Below are 25,214 nucleotides of genomic sequence, written 5' to 3' on the forward strand. Positions count from 1 at the left end.
TCAAATCTGGTCCGAATGGAGTCAATATGTGTCTAAATTGGGATGATATTGGTCGGAAAGGGGTCAATATTGGTGGAATCAACATAAGTTCAAATATGATCAATATGAGTTTAAATTAAGTCAATATGGGCTCAAATGGGGTCAAAATAGGTCCAAATAGAGTTAATGAGGATCCAAATTTGGTCCATGTAGTCTCAAATGGGTTCAATATGGGATTCAAATGAGCTTTTTATTTCGTATAACTTTCAAAAAGCTGACAAATGGAAACTTGCATCTCCCGAGACCGTACCACAACAATCTCAAAATGCACGTCAAAAGAATCAAGTCTGCCTCAACACATTGGTCACTAAACTCATTATAACCTCAAAATTTTCCACAAAATTCAACACCACAACCTCCAAATTTGCATCATTTCTTATTCATTTTTTTCATAAATTGCACACACAAAAATTTCTCACAATTAATCCACAAAGCCTTGCAAAATTAGTCTTCAATTCCATAATTCACAAATGCACGACAATTCCTTTATGTCATCTGAATTTCACATAAAAAAGACTATCCACCTTGCCTTGAATTTCGCACGTATTTCTATTTTAAATAAATCTTTATTCATTGATATTTGACATTAATCGACTACAATTCCTAATATGGAAGAAGCTTGACTTTATGAGAATTATTTTTTTTGTTTTGTAGACAAATTTGTTCATTTCGTGCAAAACTCATAATTTTAAACAAATTGTTCATAATGTAGCAACATGAAGACAAGCAAAAAGTTTATCCTTAGTTCATCGCTTATGATTGGCGCCGAAAAGTCCCCAAGAAGAAAAATGACAAATTGAAGTTTTTTGGTGTGGAAAAGGACTTCAAATTTGTGTAAGATAAACTTTGTACATTTTTAAAGTAAATATTTGAATGTGAATTTTTGGAGCAATTTTGAATTAGATTAGATTTTATTCCCGAACGACACAAATGGAAAAGCTTCAACTACAGCTCATTTAAGGCTTCCTCAATAACACATTCAACAACCGCGTGACAGCTTCTTAGTTTAGTCATTTAAATTGGTCATTTTGTATTTTAATTAAAGACTAGCAAAATTGCCTTGATAGCTCACTTAACAAGGTGCGGATCATGGAAGTTGGAGTTAAGTTTGAACTCCCTGGTTCGAATCCCATCACCGATTTTTCGAAAATTGATCGAAATTCTTCCACAATCGACAAAAGGTTCTATTTGACAACCCATTGGAACTCATATGGAGTTCGTGGCTCCATTAGGACTCTGTTTTGAGTTTACATACCCGAACAGAACAACGTTATTCACTAGGGTACCTCTACCAATCAACGGGAAGACGCAAAATTGCCACAACGAGATTGTAACGACTAATTTCAGTCAATTGTGCCGCTCGGTGTCGTTTATTTTGAATATTTAGCAAAACCGACTCAAGTCAGCTACAAACTCATCAAATAAGAAGTAAATTAATTTCCTGATTAGATAAGAATACACATCAATTTGCATTTTACCTCCAAATTCACTCCAATTAATTATTTTCATATCGCATTCCATACGCAACTCACGTTTTTAAATCGAAATCATAAATTCCCCGATAAGAAAATCACAGTTGTGTACTCAAGTTATTTTTATCAGCAACAAGTATTTTTTATTGTCACAAATTAAACCCAACAGACATATTACATTATTCCCATAATCACAAAACATTTTACTTTCTTAGAATTAAGATCTGAAGATCTGCGTCCCATGTACTACACATTCTCACATCTTAAAAACATCGTTTAATTATTCGCACATGAGTTTTAGTAAATCTAATGTTTTGGAGATGCAGGGGGGTAGTTGGGAGTTGTGGATGTGCATAATGAGGCTAAAATGACTCAAAAATGACGACAGAGTCTGACCCTAGCTCAAATTGAATAATAGAATTCTTCTAAAAGTCAGCTGATTTTTACCTTAGCAATACAATTGAACAAGGATTGATAACGACTTGGGTATGAACAGAGTGGAATCTGTCGTATCGAGACATATAAAGGCGAATCCACAAGTTCCAGATTAAGGTCTCTGTGGTCGGGTGGTTAGGCATCAGATCGAAAATCATTATCACTCTTTTGTGAGACTCATGGGGTTCGATTCTCATTGATTTCGATATGACTAGGATTCACACATTGTTCACCACATTACAACGACATAAGTCGCGCTAGGCAACCATTACATCGTCTTATTAACTGTAAGATGTGAGCCTGACATCATCATGATGACTGATTCTGACCTGTTTATACAGCAAGAAATGAAATTTGCCATATGATGTCATTCAGGATAATACAGACAGAATCCCATCCTCACTACACACCAGAACTAAAGATAATCAACCAAAATGTTGACAATAATGTAGCAGAAAAGGGCCTCAAAAAAAATAACAAATTTCAATGTCGATAGTTTAACAAGCTCTTCAACAGTTCTCGAGTCGGAGCTATTTTCATTCTGGATAATTTAAAAGGGGTAATGACGCAACTCTTCCTCAAATGCTCTTAATTAGTATAATCTGGTTAAAATTGTGTCTCAAAATACCCAAAAAACAACTTCTTGTCTCAATTATTCATCGAGAATCATGCTGAATATTTTTTACCTTAAATAATTAAAGAGTCTGAATTTTTTGTATTGTTTGAGATTTAAGTTCCTAGAATTCTAATTCCTAGAATTAATTTTTCTCATTTCTCTCTATTTCCCCTCGCAGCATATTGTCTGTATTTACAATTTAAATAGAATTTCATGATCCATATTCATAATATGTCGATGAATGAATGAGTAAATTTATTACTAAGTTAATTCACTTCAATTAATATTAAAAATGAAGAGTCATAAAAGTATCTCTTTCTTTATTTTTGGGATGAGTGATTCTCGGGAATATGTGGATGTGGTTTTTGTTTGGGTTGACTGGATAGATTATTCATGGGAAATTGTTTATTTTTTTGAATTGATGTCTTTTTGTATTTGTTTATTTTGGTGATTTACTCTGATTACTATTCTGCTGGCTATGCTGGCTACTATTTTGATTTGTTTGATTAAATGCAATCCGAGTGACTCACTTCTTTTATGGCAGACAAAAAATGACCATATGACACCCAAGTGGAAATGTTTATGGCACTTAAATTAAAAATTGCAACCTGAATGCCATATGGCCACTGATTGACTGCCTGAAACCTGAGCCAACCAAGCCACCCGAGGCAATCAAGCCACCCAAGCAACCCAAGGAACTCAGGCCAACCAATCTTCCCAAGCTACCCGAGTCACCCGAGCCACTCAAAATTGCACCAAACACATGAATCGAGCTCCATAACTAGAACCATGAAATGGAAAAAGAGCTTCGAAAATGAGACATGACCTAGGATTGAACCTAGGATCTTTGGCACGTAAGTCTAGCTCTCTACCATTTAGGCCACAGATGCCATTTCACCTTATTCAATATAGATTCCATACAAACTATTAATTCCCAAATTATGAGAAGTTCGGAACTTCCACTTTAAAAATCACTCTAAACTTCAACATTATTAAGAAACAATAAAGTATTTAAAACAAAATTAGATCAAGTTTCACAAATAATTTTTTTCTCTAGAAAAACACTCAGCCTTAGTCTAATTCCAATTATTAGATCACCATCAAAAATGCGTTTTCGCCACCCACGCACAAGCTGTATATTCCTCATCACACTTTTTTTCTCAAAAGAAAAAAAAAATAAAATTTCTCGAATCGAACAACAGCAAAAAAAAAAAAGAGCCAGGCAAAGGCAGAGTAAGAGAAAAAAAAAAAGTTTAAACAGCAGTTGCGAGTCATAACGATCAAAACGAGTGGAATGAATATAAAAAAAATATCATTTCAGCATCGTGTGCGAATCAGATTCAAAAAAAAAAAAAATAAAACCATCTGTTTACAAAGTGATCAATTAAGTCGATAAATTGATATTCTATCGATATGTAATGTTTTCAACATAAATTAATTGGCGTACAAACATTCAATTTAGCACGAAAATTGCTCAAATTTCCTTTTGCACATTTGCTAATTTTGAGAATTTTTAAATTTTTATTTTTTTTTTCATTCTCTTCTTTTTTTTGCTGATGGTTGCACAAATACACAGATACACATGGATGTTCCGATCAACATATGTTGATATGTTGGCACAATGGCGACGAGGTGGTCGCATAGTTAGATTCAAGTGGGAGTCAATTGGTTGTCTTTGGCGTAGTATACTACTACTTGGTATACTACTTGGTATACTAATTGGTATACTACTTGGTATTTTACTTGGTATACTACTTGGTATACTATTTGGTACACTACTTGGTATACTACTTGATATACTACATCGTATACTACATCGTATACTACTTGGTATACTACTGGTTTACTACTTGGTATACTACTTGGTATACTACTTGGTATACTCCTTGGCATACTACTTGGTATACTACTTGGTATACTATTTGGTATACTACTTGGTATACTACTTGGTATACTACTTGGTACACTATTTGAAATACTATTTGAAATACTACTTGGGGTACTACTTGGTATACTACTTGGTAGACTACTTGGTATACTACTTGGTATACTACTTGGTATACTACTTGGTATTCTACTTGGCATATTGCTTGGTATACTACATGGTATACTACAGCAAAGACAACCAATTGCCAGCCACTTTATTCTAACTACACTGCCCCCTCATCGCCATGATGGCAACACTTCAACATATACCGATCGAATTCGGATCACTTCTTATTATTCCTTATTTTTGCATGGATAATATTTGATTATATTTTTTGTATATTCTATATACCTTTATCGTAAGTCACACACAATATTTTATTACACACAAAAATAAATTTACACACCGCGACCGCGCGAAGGCAAAAGAAGACTTTTTTATTAAAAAAATAATGCGACAAAAAAAATATATATTTGAGTTTAAAAATTGAAACTTCTTTGCGTCCGTCGTTGCAGAAAAATCGAGGAAAACTGAAATAAAAATATATTTAAGTTTTTTTTTCGAGAGACGACAGAGTCTCCCACTTGATTATGTGTAAGAATAAATCGTACACAATGTGCTGTGTGTGAGCTGTGTGTCAAGGCATTGATTCGGGCTTAGTCTTATTCATAATATGATTCAAGTTAATTCCATACACTAACAATATGTGTGAGAAAAGTATATGTTTCGCGAAGCGTGTATGGAGAAGAAACAGGCACACAATAAAAGATATATGTGGGAAATAGACTTAAAGAGATCGGATATCGTTTTATTTTTTTTTTTTCTGTCGGTGACTATATGCGGCACACGAAGATCATTTTGTTTGTATTTGAGTAGCCCGAAAATATCTCGTTAATTAGTTAATTGCATATGAATGAATATTTGTTGCTGTTGAGACTACAAATACATATGAGACATGCTGGCGAATACAAACTTGAGTGGTGATCTTTTTTATTATTTCACATGATGATCGATATATACAGAAGAAATGAGAAGTTCTCAACTGTTAAGAAGAAGATTGTTTCTTTTTTTTGTGAGTAAAATTAGCAACATTACGTCATGTCTGTTGTTGGCACTTTTATTTAGCATGATTTTGTGGGATTGGTGTTGTTTGGAAGGCATTTTGGGTTATTTTGTTTGTTATATTTCTAGAGTTCGGTCAAGAATTAAAGCGCAAGCCTGCATTTCCTGTATTTTAGATGCAGAGACTTGCAGTATTAAGCTATACATTATAGTTTGTCAAAGACCGTAGGCCTGCAGTTTTGGACAAACACTGCATATTTCCTGGATATCAAGAATCAATCAAAAGACTCAAATTTGGTGCCGGATTTAATCCAAATTTAGAACCTACTAATGTAAGAGTTGTCATGCCAATACCAGCCACCGCGGCCGGTGCATAATGGCGACCGTTGTTCTCGGCGGCGGTCAACGACGGCCAATGTCCGCGATGACTGGCTTCTAATGGATTTCGGGTCAATTCCTTGGAACTTGTGCCATTCGAGTTCCTAGTTTTGTGGATATTCATGATTCTATGTGGATATTCAATAGATTTTGACAACATTACATGATCAGCTTCAACAGACATACTAGTACAAAACTGCATTACAGCAATATTACTTGAATTTATAAAAACGTACGTTTGTAAACAAAAGATTAAACGACAATTTAGTCAAAAAATATTCATTCTTATCTATTATGTATATTTTGCATATTTGATAACAGACATGTGTGAAATATAACTGCAGGTTGAATGTTCTACATGTAAACAGCAAAAGCGTGTGTTCTTAAACAAAATAAAATCAAAGGGAATGGAATTGAAAAAATTATTTGTAGGGTACAAACAATATCCAAGAAGCCTAAACCGTTTAGGAAACCCTAAGATCGAAACTAAACTGTAACTAGTTTTCAGCAATAGCAGAGCTTAAAGTCTTAAGTATTCATACATTTCGTAGAACAGTGACTCACACCCTTCCACCTTGTCTGGCAGAAATGTCATCAAAGTAGAAGCTCGGTATAGTCCGTAAGTCTATGTTTGAACTGATGATTTGACGAACTCTCACTGTCAATAGAAGAATTTATGATTATCTGTACAATTTTTAGATGAATTCCTGAACTTTGCTGTCTTAATAAATGTCAAGCTTAAGATCTCTCATAATATTGATTTCTAACTCTCCATTAATTCCGTTGAAACTTTCTTAAGATAAAAATATTATTATAAATTAGTAGAACAAAGCATCTCCTCGTTGTGATTACGCCTATACACAAAATGATAAGATATTCATCTTTAAATACTTTATCTTATCAAGATGTCAAGGGGCGTAGTTAGAACCCGTTTCAGGGAATTTGAAAGTTAGACCTCATTTAAGAGTCTTAGACTCCACCAAAAGGGGTTTGACCCGACTAAAGAAAGTTAGACTTGACTAAAGAGAATTAGACTCTAGCAAAGAGAGTAAGACCTTACCAAAAGGAGTTACATCTTATCCTCCTATATACTCCACTAATGCCTTCATGACGTCTTCTCAATTTTCTACATAATTAAATTAATCAATAACTGCTCTAGATTTAAAATATGTGTGGCAAAAAACAATAAACTTTAAAAGACCTCCAACTAGCTATTCTTCAAAAAATACCATGAAAATTGATCTTAATAATGAATTAATTATCGATAAAATATTTGATAATTTATCATTTTCGCTAAAACCTACGCAACCAATCATGCTCATCATTCATCAACTAAGTGCTCCACAAAGAACAAGAAAAAGAACCAAAAATTATCGATTCAATAATTATCAAATATCAGCTGTCGTCTAATTACAAGACTTGTCAAGTCACTTCATGTTAATGTTCTTTAATTATGTACGGCATTACGTCATTACTTCCTTGGAGTAAGAGAGGAAAGAATAATAACATTAGTGTTGGCAGGTAGCCAGCCGTAATAAAAATGTTAAGGTATATAAAAAACATGAATTATGTAGTAGCTGAATTTCCATACTGATATGCTAGTGAGTTTTGTAGGTCTTGCAAGAGTTGGGTTCTGTACTTTGACTGTACTCTAACTGACTCCGACAGACTCTGACTGACTCTGACTGACTCTGACTGACTCTGACTGACTCTGACTGACTCTGACTGACTCTGACTGACTCTGACTGACTCTGACTGACTCTGACTGATTCTGACTGACTCTGACTGACTCTGACTGACTCTGACTGACTCTGACTGACTCTGACAGACTCTGACTGCACTCTGACTGACTCTGACTGCACTCTGACGACGACACTCTAACAATTATGACTCTGCTGGTTTTTCGAAGCCTTCATCCCTTTCAAAAATGTCGGATAACAAGTGAACTGTCACTAGCTCTTCTCGGAAAGCACACGGTGGGGAAATGACCAATACTGCAGTCCCAGGGCAGCAAAACTCTGGCTCAAAGCCGAACTTCATGAAATTCTGCCTCAATCCAAATTTGATTACATCTAAGTCTGGATTCTCGGCCATTATTACTTAGTGTGCTTTCAAGACTTACACAATAAGTTGCTCACAATCTACTGGCAATGCTCCGTAGAATAAGAAACCAAAGAATTTTATGCCTTTACCTACGTAAATACTCTAACACCCTCGAATTGTCAAACTCAATCACCAAAATTTACATACTCACCACCCACTAATTCCTTGTTCTACAAACTTTCCACCTTCATCCCATCTACATTTTCATTTAAAAACTGTAAAACAATAGACATCCTTAATCAAGTCTCTCATTCTAATGGAAAATATCCAATAAACCATAATGTTATCAACCTTATCAATCCATTGCCCATCATCCTCCCACCCACACAACCGCCATACTAATAAAATTCGAAGGACATTTCTTTTATTTTCTTTCTGGGGAGCCAACATGCAACATGTACATGACCTAATTTCATCATTTTTTTTTTCCTCAACTGTTTTTACTACATCCTGTTCATCCATTCACATCGTATTTTGAACAATGTTAAAAACATTGTAGTCAAGTTTGCTGTTTGAGAAAAGCGTATTGTGAAGTTGTGAGGAGGAAGGAACGGGGTGGAAATAAAAGGATAAAGAAGACATTAAAAGATAGACTATGCGGTGTTGCTGAAACCCGTCGTAAAATATATTTTTTTTAATCAGGATGGAAATTTGGTGATAAAAAAGGGAAGTTTCAACATCAAGAATCTTGCATTGAATTTCAAATTAGAGCCTTTAAAATTCCTTCCATCATCTTTTACGTCGTATGGTGTAGCATGTAAAAATAGCAAAAAAAAAGGAAATGCTAGAAATTTTTCCTTCTCACACCTTGAAAAATTATTCGTACATTTTTTTTTCTTTCCTGATACCTATGTATAATATCGCATGGGGGGATATGAGAGTGAGTTCCGTCATCAAAACAACGAGTTGCGCAAAACGCGATTGCCACTTGTTTGAATTTTCCATGTCGTTTACGTTTACACAATGTATCGAATGTGAATTGGATGTGTAAAATCATGCAACAATGAAGCATTGGGTGGGTGTCAGGGGTTCTCGACTGGGTTTTTTGAGTTTGGATTAAATGAATGAGTTTTGATTTAAATTTTAAAGATTTTTAATTATTTTAATTTTTAAATGACAGTTCTGAGTAGGCAAGTTGTATTGCTGGTGTCTAATCGTACGAAGTACAAAGGGTTTAAATGTTCAGATTTAGAAAATTCATAGCTATCGAAGCATGAATTGCAACAGGTAATAGTTAATCGAGTGAGGCTCGTCAAGCAACTGCACTCAATCCTAAGCTTACAATTCATGCTGGAATCTTACGCCCTCACACGTACGGACAGTAATGTTAATTACTCGAGATTTAAGAATCACTGGTCATTTTGATTGCTTACCGGGTCTTTTTTGAGTTGATAGTCTCTCTCTGATCATAGTAAACTTAAATTTTGTTCATTTTCGGATTTAAAATCCAAGTTTTCTATTTAATTCCAAAAATATTGGACACAACTTTGATTTAGTAACATTACTTACTTGTATCTTTGACTGGATTGAACATGAGTCCATTTTTGCGTAAGGGGAACGTTTGAAACCGGCTTTATCCTATGAAGACTTCTTACAATTTGGGATTTTCAGGAATTTTACATCCTTATCAACACAACCAGCAATTTATTGACCTTTGGATTTGCTGTAATATTCAAAATTCTTCAAAAAATAAACAGAAACATCACATACTGAGATAAATTGATAGCAAAATCGCAAATTCATTCTTACCGGCAGAATATGAAGCTATTGATACAATTCATCTTTATATTGATCTCAAGTAAGTTCAATACTGTCAATATTTTTAGTATTCTGCTCATTTTCTAATATTCAATACCAAATTGCTCTTAAAAAGTCATCAAACTCTCCAAAATCTCTAATATTAAATAATTTGACATCAAAATTATCAACAACATTTCAAATGATTCAATGATTACTTTAATTCATAAAAAAATTCACACAAAAAGCATGAAAACATCAACTCAACATCCATAAAACATCAAATCAACATCCGACCTCAATGTTTTCTAAACCACAAAAACATTCACCTTTTTGCAATACGTAAAAACGTACGTAATGATTATTCAGAGCATTTCCAATGCTAAACTTTTTCAACTTTAGTTCGAGATGAACGTTAGTGGCAAATAGTCGAGATTCCGTTTATATAACTTTTTGGTTCTATATCGTAAGAGCAACATAATTTCCCAATTTATTTGATTAAAATTAATAACGTGATTTACTAAATTGACTGTGATGAAAAAAAATAAGAACTGAAAAAAAAATTGTGAAAGAATTAATTTAAAAAATAAAACACCACAAAAGTCGTTAACATCTCAAAGGACATTCAGTTCCGCTGAAAATATGGAGAAAAAGAGAATGAAAAAAATAAGTGGAATTGAATTAATAACACGCCTATATATTTAACTCTATTGCTTATTTTCTGTGAAAAATTAAATTCTGTGTATGTGTGTTTCAGCCTTAAAGCATACGACGTAGATATCAAATTGAATCCTGACTAACATTTTATGTGATTTGTGAATAGAGAAAGGAATTGAATTATTGGGCTGGATTGTATTTTTCGGAAAAAACATTGATTTGCGGCTTTATCTTATTTGACCTTGTATGACTGCTTTAATTCACTTTCATGTTCCTAAATACTAAACGCAATCAAGTCGTGCATGTACGTGTGGAGCAGAGATGGAGTTGGTTATCTTGAAATTGGGGGATAAATGTTCAAAGAACTTAATGGAAATGACTTGAAAAAATTAATTTTGAGCAATTTTTGTGTAATTTTGGGAAATTTTTGGGATGGGTATCTATCTATTGCATCTTCTCCTTGGTGAGGGTACGGCTAGAATCAGGACACGTTCAGGATCAGAATCCAGTCAAGTTCTGGATCTGACCAAATTCAGGATCCGGCTAAGTTCAGGATCTGGCCAAAGTCAAGATCTGGCCAAAGCCAGAATCCGGTCAAAATCAGAACCTGACCAAATTCAGAATCTGGCTAAAGTCGGGATCTGGCTAAAGTCAGGATCTGGCCAAAGTCAGAATCCGGTCAAAATCAGAACCTGACCAAATTCAGAATCTGGCTAAAGTCAGGATCTGGCCAAAGTCAGAATCCGGTCAAAATCAGAACCTGACCAAATTCAGAATCTGGCTAAAGTCAGGATCTGGCCAAAGTCAGAATCCGAGCAAAGTCAGGGTCTGGATAGGATCAGGCTCATTGTTAGGATCTGGACAGGGTCATGATCTAGCCAGGATTAGGGTCTGGCCAGGATCAGGATCCGGCCATCGTTAAAATGATGATTTTTGCAACTTTTTTAATCAAAAATCCTAAAATTTTTAATTTTTCCGATTTTTTCAATTTTTCAAAAATTTGCAAAAAATCGCAATTTTCAAATTTTTTGAATTTTAAAAAATCGTCAAAAAATTCAAAAATTGTAAAAAATCTCAATTTTCAATCAGTGACCCTCCATAAATTCCAGTTCCACATCTGCCTCCCATATATACACAACAAGATAGAAAATTATCCAATTTAGATGAGCATTTTCATTTCTATGCTTAATCTGGTCATTCTCTCTCTGTGTACAATTTATTCAGTAACAATAATAATCATTCTTTTTTTTTTTGAGAATGAATGGAACTACAACATTAATAATAAAATATGTTTTCATTCTTATAAGATTATGAGCTTGTAGCCTGTGAAGCAAAAGAAGTAAATTGAATTGAGATTTACAATGTTTTTTTATTTTTTTTTTGTTCTTTTATGTCCGCTATATACTTGAAAGTTCATAGAATGTGATAAAAGAAGATATATGACATGATGATGGCATTATAATGCAACATAATCTTTCCATTTTCATTAAGATTTTTTTTTTGTCTTCGAGGAAAAATTGTGCTGTATAAATTATTAAGGTGGAAATGAAAAGTTGGGAATTATATGAAGGAACAACTTTTATGGCTGTATCAAATTTACTTTGAATTGGAATGTTTTGGGTGCGAATTGCTAGATTTAAAAATGATAAACATAGTTTAAGGCTGGACTTCTTTAAATAAGGTATAAGCAGAGTGAGGTTCAATTCCCAAATATCCCTAGAAAACTTCATATTTAACGTTCATATAAAGCAACTCACTTATGTAGTGTTTAAAGTGGTGAAAGCCGTGGTTTTTCACAAAATTTTATACATCCATAGGACCGAGATTGGGATCGAGACTTAGTGTCCAGTCTAGACTTTAGAGTCAGTATCCAGTCTCTAAGACTGGAAAATCTTAGTTTCAGTATCCAAAACACTAGCAATAAGCCTCAAATTACCTAGTTTCTCAGTAATGGTGTGCCATAATTACCGGCGTTAAAAGCCCGAACAGACAAGGCGGTATGTTGATTAGTATGTGCATAAAATTGAAGATTCTCAATTATATTGAGTATACTCATGAGAATACTCATTTTGTTGAGCATACTCAATGTCTGTTAGGGAAGTAACCAATTTTAAAATAATATCTAGCTCCTGTCTAGTTCTAAAGTATCCAGAATCACAGTCAGGAGCATATTTTGAGATTTTTTTAATGTCAACTCATCTCTTCAACCTTCCTCTTCCTCCTTTGAATTTCTAACAAGCTGTTGATTTTAAATACACATTCTGAGAACTGTCGTCCATAAATATTTTAAAGCTCTAGATATATATTTTGAGCATTTTGGTTTTTGGTTATCGGATATTACAATGATAGCAATTTCATGGCGTCTTTAATAATTCATGAGAATTTATTCCGAGAATAAAGCTGCTGTTTACTTTAAGAGCAGAATTGTGGAATGGAATATTGTGACTTTAAACACGATTGATGCGAAAATAAATCAAAGCTTGAAGTCAATTCGGATTTGTATGGGAAAAAATTGACTCGACTTAATAGTTTCGGTCCTGAGAATAGGAAATGATTAACCTAGACATCGGCCAAAAGCTAGGATTGTTACTCAAAAATTTTCAAAATTTTTAAATTGTAAAAAACCGTTAAAAATTGCAAATCATGAGTCATGACCCCCACTTTATTCTAACTACACGTCTGACTCCCTTAAAGAAAGATACTTCCTTTACACATATCTAAAATTGAGTTAAATAGAAACTTCATCTTTAGCCTTTGATTAGCTCATTAGGAACAGAATCTAATCTTATAAAATAAGCATCTATGACTCATTGTTACTTCCCCATTTGATTGAATTACATGCACTAGCTCAGTTTCCATTTCTTATATTTATAAATTAATATTTTTTTGTTCATCATCCAAGCTTCCATCATCTCCAGCTAACTAAATTTGATTCTTTTCCTTTTGCCAATCTCTCGCATCGCACACTCAACTTGAGTAGCATAAAATGATATAAAAATAAAAAGCGAGAACAAAAGAAAGTAAGGAACTATAATAAAATCATGTATATGCGATGATATCGTATGTGATAATCTATAACATCCTCCACTTTACTTTTTGCCGTTGTGTCTGTGCGAGACCATAAAACTTTATGTACTTTGTGCAGATATCAGACTTGATGTATATGAGCAAAAAATTTCAGTAAGAACGATTCATATAAATTCAATTACTCGGTGACATTGACGTTGCTGTAAAATTGAATAAGTTGTGACAGGAAAGGAAATTTTTTATTCTTTTATTGCTTTATAGGAAGAAAAAAGTTCTTCCTGTCCTTTTTTGTCGAGTTGGCAATTAGCCGGGAGAGAAGAGAAAAAAAAAGTTTTTAGAAAGTTTGTCAGGTTCTTGAGGGGAATTTTTATTTGATTTTAAAGGAACAAATTTAAATTTAATGGAATGTCATATTTTGCTTAATGTAAGGAATATGTTGATGGACATTCTGGAATTAATATTATATGCATAACGGAATTATAATTCTGAAATTTGAATGAAATGATATACTTCACAAGTATCAGAAGAAAAAATGGCTCGCAAATTTTAATCGGAGCGAATTCAAGTAGCCAGAGCGAATTCAAGTTAGCTGCGATCTCTTAAAATATGCAATTGTGCTCGGTTTGGATATTGGGCTAGTCCAGCAAAATAAGCTCTGCAATTAGCAATACATAGCGAAAAAGGTCAAAATCAGTATTATGGCACGTTCCTTATCAACCCTCGAAAGAGCATTTGACATGCAATCTTGAGGATTTAGGTTCGAATCCTACTCGCGCTATAGCTGTGGAGAAGTTCAATATTTCTCTAGAATGTTAGAACACGAGAAGAACCATTAAAATGGAATAACATCAGCCAAAGCAGATAGTAGGCAGCAAATAGGTCAGATAAGCTGCCTAAAAAACGGTGCAGCAGCTTTTGCACCACCTAGCATGATGTGTTGTTTGGTGTAGTGACCCTATTGAGTCAAACTAAGTCAATCTTTAGAATATTGATGCCGAAAATATTCCAGCTTAGTATTTCCTAAAGATTTTGTTAATTATAAGACAGTCTGTTCCATAACTTCCACCTGGATGCTCTTTTTCCTCAGCCTAAAGGTAGATTATCAAGAAAAATCAACTCCAAATATCCCTCTTTAAACTCCCTTTTATCCCTTTAACCTCTAAAATCCATTGTCTAACCCAACTTACCTCTAAACAACCAAACCATTCATCCCCATAAATTTTCCTAACAAGTAATTCACGACATTTTAAAGCAAATTAATAGAAATGCTCAACATAACCGAAATTGTCCGAAAACAGCAACATTTTACATGCTAAAGGATAGTCTCGGGTGTGATTTATTCACAATTTCAGTTGAAGGATTCCCAACCGTAAAATTTCATGTAAAAAACAACACAAAGAGCATAAAAAAAGGATTGTCTAATTTTTTTACACCAAATGTTATTTCCATTGATTTTTTGTTCACCTGCAGGTTCGAAATGGGTTGAAAAAGAATTTACTTTTGGGATATTGTACATAAATAAGAGTAAATGTATTCATCCCAGACACATTAACTACGATTAAAAACGAGTTATAAACGTGTTTCTTTTCTAATGTAAATATTGAAAGCCATAAAGACAGGACATTACATGGAAACTGTTACTTATTCATACATACCTTAATTGGGGGTGATTGTGAATGATGTGGATGTTGGTTTTTGTGATGTTATTTCTCAATCTTGGTGCAGTATTGTTGCTGGAAATAGAGTTTGGTCTCTGTCTACGCAAAGGATGTGAAACTGATGAGTTAATTTCTAGAAATTCAATTTTGATCATTTTTTGAACTAGTTTGAACTTTTTTTGATCAATTTTGAACTTTTCTGAATTTGCTTGAACTATTTTTGATCATGTTTGAATTTTTTTGATCATTGTTAACCATTTTCAAACTTTTTTGAACTTATTCGAACTCTTTTGAACTTTTTTGAACTCTTTTGAACTGATTTGAACTTTTTTGATCATTATTGAACTTATTTGATCATATTTTGACTTATTTTTGATCAATTTTGAACTCATTTGAACTCATTTGAACTTTTTTGATCAAAATTGAACATTCTTGACCATTTTGAGTCTATTTTGATCAATTTAACATCCTTACCATCCCTTAAAACCAGCCTTTATTTGTCAAAGACTCTGCAGATGATTTAGAACACTTCTAATTCCCAATTTTGCTTAAGTAAAAGAACCAATCACTCAAAAAACCCAATTTCCAACTAACCATCATCACCAAATACTCCAACTATACGTAATTATTCTTTTATTTATTTATTACTCCCTGTAAATATGTGAAAAAAAAAATAACAGAAAAAAGGCGTGATTAATGCGAAAGACATAAGGTGTTAACGTGAAACTGGCATGTGTAGTGTTCATGATGCGGTGGTGATAAACAATAATAAATTCATTCTGGCATGGAATTATTTATAATACATAATATGTGGTGCATGAAAGAAATGGAAGAAAAATTTTTTTTTTTATTTATCGTCAAAACAAAAAATGATAGAGAAAAAGTTTTGTTTTTAAAAGGAGTTTGGATGGAAGTGAATTTTTGAAGGGGGAGAAAAAATGTTATGGAATTTAAGATTCTTGGGAAAATATTTTCATGAATTTTATTTTTTTCTTTAAATTGGAAAAATTAGAGGATTTTTTAAGCTTTAAAATTGTGATTTTTGGTTATGATAAGAAACGTCATTCAGTATGTAGAAGTACTCCAGGAAAGAGCATCACGTAAAAATAGCTAAAAATTCAACGTTAGGCTAGCATGACTCTGGAACTAGGCTAGATACGATAAAATCTGGCTTCGCACCATATTCATAGCTCATAACTGATGCGAGTTCGGATTATTTCAAATCTAGTCTGATTCCATAGTCAGGCTGGCCTGGCGTAAGATTTTCGGCAATTTCTACACCGTGTGCTTTTCGGGACTTAATTTAAGGATTCGTACAACCGATCGAATATTCAAAAATATGTTTAGTTCCTCTATTATAAGCTTCTCTTGCTATTCAACTGTAACATTCAGAGAAACAAACTCCACTGGAATTGATTTGATTGGGTTCATATCTAGACTAATCGAAGTTTGTCCAAACACGGGATCTTGACTTTTTATCTAAACAAATAGAGTTATCAGTCCTTTTTAAAAGCTACTCAGATGCTTGGTTTGGAGTAGAGTTCCGAGCTTGGACTAACTCGGATTTTGTATGAAATAGTCGACTCGAATCGTATTTCATACAAAATTTGATTCATATTCGAGCTCTGTTTTGTACATGTTGAGTTCCACCCTTTAAGTGCATATCCTGACATAGTTCTAGTTTTCCTTCGGTGCATTTAGTCGTGACAGGAGATACTATCACTAGATTATATGCACTTGGCATTTGAATTCTCCAACTCTTCTGTATAGTCTATTGTCAGCAACTGTTTCATTTTAGAACTACATCTGTATTCAAAACCAAAAACTTCCATCTCCTTTCATTCCTAAATATTTCATTAAGTCTAAACAAAAGCCAAGAACCACGTTCTAAAATGATAATAAGAAAATCCTGTCTACAGATTTGGCTAAAATTTTTATTTCCATTCCCACAGCATCCATATTTTATATAAATAAAAGCCATTGCCACATAAAAAAACACAAAAAACAAAAATAAGAGTTTCTGTGATTTCATTTCATCACAAAAAATATACAAAAAAGCTGCAAAAATTTTCGTGCTACGAAAATCATTTTTTATTTATTCATTCAATTTTTTGCAGTTAATTTAAAATTTTATTCTGGTGAATAAACTCACTGTGCTGTATTTTGTGCTGGGCTATTCAGAAGTAATAAAAAAAAGAGAGAGTGAAAAAATAGAGAGGAATAAAAAAATTTATTTGCGTTGTGTTTGTGAGTGAAATAAATAATAATTTTCAATTTGTGGCATGATATAAATGAATGAATATTTTTACACTCAAAATACAGATCTAAAAAACCATCAAAAAAGTATAACAAAAAAAAGGAGTCTCGGCTGAATCTTTCATGTAATTAGTCATGGGATTTTGTATGACATATTGGACTAGAAATTGGTAAGTTTTTCATATCTGAAATGATTTTTTTATTCATATTTTTTTTATGTCTGATGGGATTTACCCCTCTCAAATGTAAAGGTCGTCCGTTGTGAATTCTATCTAACTTTTTACTTACTTTAAGTTGACTCTGAGCTCGTACTGATCTACGATAAGAATAAATTTTATTTGAATCAAAAATTTATGAAGAAATTTTTTGGAAAACTTTTGTAAAATGCTGGACTAGAGCGCATTAAGTTGCAAATATGCAGGTTGTAACTCATTTCTCATTCTAAGTATCCTGTAGAATGCAATAAACTCAAATTCGTATCTATATTTGTCCAGTTATTAAGATATTCACAAGATTTCTACAGGATATTATCAAGTTTAGGTGTAAGGGTACAAATAGTGCTAAGATTGGCAGTTTAGAGATAGACGACAAGTTTAGACAGCTACTCCTAACCCTACACTTCTCCCTACAACTAAACTAGATGCATTTCCCCTTATGAACCTTTGGTCGTACCTTAACTCAATGTATACCTAAATGTGGGGAATACTTTAAGATACTTTAGGGTATGCCTCAGGGTTAGGGCAAGGCTTGGTGAATACCGAGACCCGTTTTTACATTTTACGTTGAGTGATTTTTTGTTTGCGTCAGTGAACTGCTCTGTTTAAGAATCGGAAGCATCAAAAAGCTCCCAAAATAACACGGTTAATGGTATGATTTGAACCAAGAAATTCGAATGCAACACCAATTTTTGTAATCCGTTCCCTGATAAGTGAGCTATTAAGACACATCTGCTTCTTGTGACTATACGTTCAGTATGACCCGATCGGCACAAATTGAAATGTTGCCACCACGGCGACGACTCGGTCGTATACTTAAAGCCAAGTGGCTGCCACTTGGCGAAAACAACCGAATTTGCCAAGTGGCAGCCACTTGGCTTTAAGTATACGACCGAGTCGTCGCCGTGGTGGCAACATTTCAATTTGTGCCGATCGGGTGAGTTATTAGGGCATTGTTCATGAAAAACTACTGGAATTAGTCAAAACTCGAGCTCATGTGATGAATTCATTGATAATGCCAAAACTACGAGCAACTTCCACGGACAAACTAACAACTTCACATTCTGCCTTGCTAATGCTTAAGAAACACGCAAAGAAACTGGAATTAAGTAAGTTTTTTTGATGAAAAACTTTCTCTTTTGCCATCCTTCTTATAAAAAAAAAGATGGCAAAATCTCTCCTTCTTTTAGTATCTCGGACTATACAAACAACGTCTTGTATCCACTATGTAAATGTATAAATAAGAGGAAGAACGAACGAAGGATGGAAATAAAAACTTTCCACTTGGCCCATTTTTCTTTTGCGCTCTTCTTTATCCACTTAATTTTCATAACGAATATCAAATATTTTTTTTTCCTCCTTCCATGCTGTTTTTTGCACTAATCCTATGGATGAATCACGATACTGAAAAAGCTTGTCGTTGTTTGTATATCGTCCTGTATTTCGTTAGTACTGATAGATTTATTCATGGCTTTTAAATCGAGATAAAGCCATTGGATTGAGGATGGATAAAATATGTCAATCATTCATGCGTAAAGGCTGTGGATGTTCATTGAAAAGAGAAAGGGAAATCGATTTTTGTTAGAATAATGTGACTAGGAATAATCGATTTATTGGAATATGCTGAATTGGTGATGCTTTAATGTAGAATAAGCAGGTTAAATGAATTATTTTAGATTTTTGTGATTTATTGGGAGAAATGTAAACAAAAGGGGTGTCAAGCTAAGCTTGGTAAACTAGAAAAATCAATTTCAAATCTAGAAAATACGTTAAATTGGTTTTTAAAAAATTGCAAGACATTCTTAAGGAATTTTGAGTTCCTCAAGGTCAAACACTTACTCTACATCATTCTACCTACTCATCATAATTGACACCATCCAAAAACATGAATCACCACCTTCATACAACCACACATATCATGATAATACAGCCCTTTTACGATAACAACATATTATCATACATTTCATTGTATATATGACATAAATTCATTAAATATTCATACATAATCATACACATTAGTGATGAATAATTCAACTAAACCGGAAGATTCCTGCTCAAACAGCCCACAACGATATGATCCCTTGAGAATCGTTCAATGTTGTAGCAACAACCTTGACCTTACACATTAATCTCTTTTACACATTAAACAGCTTAACTTTTGAAACTTCCGCTATTAAAGTACTTAACTGATGGAATTACATTTGTGGGAGATCCCTCAACTTGCTAGTTGGACCTCGACAATTTTTCATTGTTATAATGTTTTGAGAGGGTAATCAACAATATTTTTGTCGTTTGGAGTTGTTTGGATGTAATGTGAGTTAATGATGTCTTGGTATTCGTTGCTGTAGCTCTATCAACTGTAGCTCTATGATTCTAGCTCATCAGACTAGCTTATTTAATAGATTCTTGGATGTTGCGTGCTGTAGCGAAGCAACGTAGAGATAGGAAGGAAGTAGACAACTTGGGCTACTTTTTTGGTAGAACTACAATACATGCTACAATTAATGAATCGATTGAGCATGTCCTCAGACCCTGAAATTTTAAGATAGGCCTTAAAATAGAAATTTAGGCGCTGAAACCAGAAGTTAGAAACGGAAACTCTAATTTAAGCACTGAAACTTTGATCTAGGCACTAAAACCCTTAATTAGATAATGAAATTCAAAGTTAAAGCACTGAAATCCCAAATTATACACTAAAACCAGAAATGTCGGTTATCAATTTCATATAAAAAGGCAATAATCTTGTAAAGGTAATGACTATGATGAGGAAACGTGATGATAGTGCACACCTAAGTGTAGACACTGTCTTTGGCTAGGCAGTGCGTATAGGGGTCCGAATGACGGATATCCGTACCGTCCGTTACCGGTAATTACCGGTAATATCCATTACCGTTACCGTTCATTTCTATGGATTATCCAGCGGTAACAGATTTTTAACGAATTTTTTAAAAATTCATATATTGAGACCGCAGTTTATTTTTTTGTTAAGGGAGAAAAAGTTATTTTTAGACATTTTTAATTTTTAAAATTTTTAATGCTTATTACTCTTCGCAGTTTTGTTCAAATTTGTTTGAAAGTGTTTTAAACTAACATATATTGAGGATATTTCCAAAAGAATTTTTAAACTTGTCAATTCCAAGATATATAATTTTCAAAGTCAAATGTAATATTTGGTCACATTTTTTTGGCAGTGAGCATTGGATATTTGGATATGAATTTTACAACTTTTATTTGCTTACTGTTGAAAAAAATTACAAAAAATTAAATCTGAAAATCAGTCTGAATCAGGCTGAAACGAAAACTGACAAAATTTCGGTTAATTTTTAAATTTTTTCATTTGGAAATTTTAAACTGCATGAAGTCCAATAGTCAAAAGTTTTAATGCAATATCTCTTCTATACAAGTCATCCTCTAAAATCGTTTACAAATAGCTTTTTTCAAAAATGACAAAAAAAGTGACCAAAAATAAAAAAAAATTTTACCCTAAATATTCGGATATTTACAGTCGGAATATACGGATATTACCGGTAATTACCGGTAAATATCCGTTACCGTCAAATCCCGATTACCGGTAATTTTCGGACCCCTAAGTGCGTAGCTTTAGGCAATGTATAGGCTTAGGTATGCATTTCAGGCAATGCAAAGGTTTGACTAGATCTAGACTATGTGTGTCTAGACAAAGGCAACAGACACTTTTCAAAAGTCACCAATCTGACAACTTTCTGATTATTTTATGGACTTTATGGAACGACTGCTGATTTCTGGCGTGACATAATATCCAAAACAACCTCATTTCTCTTTCACAATTCATGAATTTTCATCTTTTATAACGAAAACTTATTCCAAAAAACTTTTCAATATGCAAAAACTTTCTTTGTCAGACTATTATAAGGAAATTCCATTGTGTCAAACTTTATGCTGAATGAAAGGAAAAGAAAAGGAAAAAAAAGTCATTGCCTTAAACTCCCTGCAGAGTGACGCAAAGAAAAAAGAGTCCGAGAATATAAATAAGAAGCATTTCTGATCCCTTTTTTTAAGCTCTCAGTTCCATTTCTCATTTGACTAAAACTATGACAGTCCACAATAGTAAGTTCTATGAATGTGCTTTAGACGCAACAGAATGGAAAAATAAAATTATGTTGTCATTGCTACGGGAATAGATAGAATAAACATAATTTTCATGCTTTTGAAATGCTTATATTATAATAGATGTGGAAGTGAATGACAAGATGAGAATATTTCACATGAGGTTAAATGTTATGAAAATGGAAATGAATAAGCAACAGTAGGACGAATGATTTCAATACGGAATATAAAAATATATATATACAATGCGGCACACAAGGGAGGTTGGAGAAAATGTGATATTTTTCTCTGCGTGAATTCACTCTTTGTGATATGAAATGCATGGGATTTGTGGGCTCTTGTGAATTAAAGAGGCTTTCTAGCTTGAAATTAATTCTTTTAAAAATGTTCTGTGATGGAATTTGTAGAGAGTTTCTCAAAATGGAGGAGTTCAAGTCCTAGTTTGGGTGTATTGAAATGTATGGGCCATTTTATGGCTTTATAAGGCTGAATTCTATGAAAATTCAATCTATTGCATTTAAATTCATACTTAGAGGTGTATCCACGGAGAGGGGGTTAAGGATCCACCCTTCTTCACTCTTTCTCGTGTTTTTAGATTTTCGAGACTAAATCCCAAAATTCTCTCTAAATTTTTGGATTTTGTCCACGTATTAGGATTTGCCAAGAGCCGTATGCCTGCTTTTCCTGCATTTTATATGTTCAATCCTGTAGATTTCGACTGTATCTTATACTTCGTCCAAAGTAGCAGGACTGCAGTGTCTGACGGGCCCTAACAATAAGGTTTCAAAACGTTCCTGGCTAGAATATGACCAAAATGACAGAGGGACCCAAACAGCATTCCCAAAAATTCCAAAAGCCCACCTTCCCCTCCTCTATCCACCTTTAAACTCCACCCAACCTTTAAAATATCCAAAACCTTCAATATTATTAAAATCTAATATATTCCATCACAAAAAACAGCAATATCAAATGTGTACTTATTTGTACAAGCTATCATCACATCCAATTGTTGATCCTAGTTTAATATTGTGTTGCAAAGATAAACATCTGATATTGATTAATGCTGAAAAGCAAATTTGATTACTAATTGTTGCTGGAAATATCAACAGACATTTGTTTGTTTTGCTTTTGGATAGATGATTGTTTTTTGTTAGTGATGTCCAGTATCTGGGTGGAATGTCACGGATTGTTCAACTTTTTGCAATTTTAATGGGTCAAAAGCATCAATCTAGGTGCTGTCAAAAGCATCAATCTAGGGTATTTTTGCGGCATGATATGACTATGACGACGTAGCAGTTCTAAAGTAGCTTCATTTAGCTGATCCGGACATAAAATTATTACGTAACGTTCTGTAAAGGAAGTAGAGATGGTCTGAGTTATTGTGACAATTTGAACAAGGGTCACTTAATGTTAAGAGGTACGAGGTGCTACGATGAGGTCAGAGAAGCGGGTTTATAGTCGTTTTTCAAGCTACCTAACTAGTGGACGACCCCTCTCGTCCATAGACATTCTGATTCTAAGCAAACTTAATTAAAAATCCCAAATCTAAACATCAACATCCAAGCATCTGAGTTAATACTGCCATTACATCAATCTTATGCACGATATCTTAAAACTGATTCCAAAAAAAAAAGCTTTTCAGCGAGAAATTTATATCCCCTCTTAAATTTCCAAAAGGACGAGCACATAAAGCCTTTAAGTTTGAATTGTTTGCATTATCTTGATGTTTTTATTGTATTACATCAGCTTAAAATGTTAAACCGCCCATGAATGTTTTTCTTATTTTTTTTCGGGGATTATGCTAAACGTTATCTATGTTCGATCACATCAATCCATTACAAGTAACAGCCATTGTGGTTTTTCGGAATTGTTGTAAGACCGAGCTGGGAAAGTTTTGTGAGTTATGAATGGGGAAGCATGACTTTTTTGTTTGATAAGGCTTGCTTTATGGATTACAAATTGAGGCTTTGTGGAGCTTAAGTAAGGAATTGTAGTTAGGGTTGTTGAATAACTTGTACGGAATCTCAGAGGAGTAACCAAAAATGTATTGAGAATGAGTTTTGGACTTTTTTTGATACAAATGGCGGTCCGGGACATTGGTCTCAAAAATCCTGGCAAATTGAAGTGTTTGTCCCAAAAGGGGATGAGAGTTTTGACCCCAAAATGCCCACCTGACTGCTACATGCCCACCTGACTGCTACATGACCACCTGACTGCTATATGACTGACTGCTACATGCCCACCTGACTGCTACATGACCACCTGACTGCTACCCTGAATAAGCTTGATATTCGTTTGTATTTCTTTGCCGATTTCTGCTGTGATTGTGCGGGACGACATGGTATAGAGACAATACTGGAACGGTACAATGGTACCCCGTGTTATGTCAAAGTCGTATTCCTATCCTGTACCAATGGTACCTGCACCTGTACCATATCAGTGGTGCACAAATGCCGTATCATCGTACCAATGTCTCTTTACTATATCTAGCTATGGCTAGCTATTTGTCGGATTGCTCTTGTGCTCTAATCTATCTACAAGACAACCAGTGCTCTAGATATCAAACATGTCATCCTTTACACCTCGGGCACTTACCACAAATAACAGACAAAGAAGACCATAATGAGAAAACAAGACCGAGTATAGCAACAAAGAAAGAAAAAAAAAAAATCTTTGAGATAATAATGTTGTGTAATAAAGACAGACTAGCCCTCGCTAATTTACCGAAAATGGAATTTCAGGCTTAGTAATATCAAGTAAAGTTGATAACAAGACCATTTTCATTTATCCTCTTATCTCATTTCTTTTGAGAAAGGATGTACATGGATGGAAAAAAAAATTGAAAAGATGTTGATTGAGAGAAGGTTGAAGGCATAAGAAGAAGATTTTTTTCATGTCTTAAGATAAGTGGGATTCTACCTTTTTCGATATAAACAGCAGAATAACTCAAAAGCAGCGCTCTTGATGATATTTCCCCGCAAATGACTTGAAATTGGACAATTAGGAACAGGAAAATGTTATTTTTTTAAGGGAATTGCTTACAAAGTTGTAACTCATTTTTCTCATCGTGTACATAATTGCCTCATTGCAAACATAAATCTTTAATTACTTCTGCCTTGTTACGAATGGTTCTTCAAGATTTTTTTACTACGTACGAAAAGGTTTATGTGGTCATTTTTGGCTACGTTCTGTACTTTATGTATGTATGTAGGCGTTTTATGGTTGAATCGTTCTTTATGATTCGAGTAAATCTTGACCCTGAATATTACATCTGTAAATCACATGAAAACCACATTAAGGAATGTAATGTAAAAAAAGGGGTTTTGTGGGATGTAAACATAACGTAATTAAGATAGTTTTATGGATAAGGAATGAAGGGTTTTAAAATGAAAATTGTGCATAAGGAGTGTAGCTTACTGCTGGTTTTTAAAATTGTGGTAAAATAAGGCAACGTTTGCTGTGCAGTAGAAGCTGGTGTCCATTATTTAAAAGTCTCGTGACTGTCGCTTCTACATTAAATCGTTGACTTTCTTGTGGACAGAATTT

The 25,214-nt window shown here is 33.8% G+C and overlaps 2 protein-coding genes across 2 annotated transcripts in view; one reads left to right on the top strand and one right to left on the bottom strand.

The window, feature by feature from the left end:
* LOC139095563 (mucin-17) overlaps positions 1 to 5,023 on the bottom strand; it is a 33,402-nt gene extending 28,379 nt beyond the window's left edge. Inside the window, exon 1 of the mRNA XM_070646953.1 lies at positions 4,841 to 5,023. The gene's annotated coding sequence lies outside the window, so the exon portion shown is untranslated. The remainder of the gene's footprint in view (positions 1 to 4,840) is intronic.
* Positions 5,024 to 10,177: 5,154 nt separating this feature from the next.
* LOC139095302 (leucine-rich repeat-containing protein let-4) overlaps positions 10,178 to 25,214 on the top strand; it is a 57,807-nt gene continuing 42,770 nt past the window's right edge. Inside the window, exons 1-3 of the mRNA XM_070646624.1 lie at positions 10,178 to 10,235; positions 17,229 to 17,358; positions 17,434 to 17,537. The gene's annotated coding sequence lies outside the window, so the exon portion shown is untranslated. The remainder of the gene's footprint in view (positions 10,236 to 17,228; positions 17,359 to 17,433; positions 17,538 to 25,214) is intronic.

This window comes from Chironomus tepperi, unplaced genomic scaffold, assembly GCF_022539635.2.
Source record: "Chironomus tepperi strain 1889 unplaced genomic scaffold, CSIRO-AGI_Ctep_v1 contig_364, whole genome shotgun sequence".
In the NCBI taxonomy this organism is placed as follows: Eukaryota; Metazoa; Arthropoda; class Insecta; order Diptera; family Chironomidae; genus Chironomus; species Chironomus tepperi.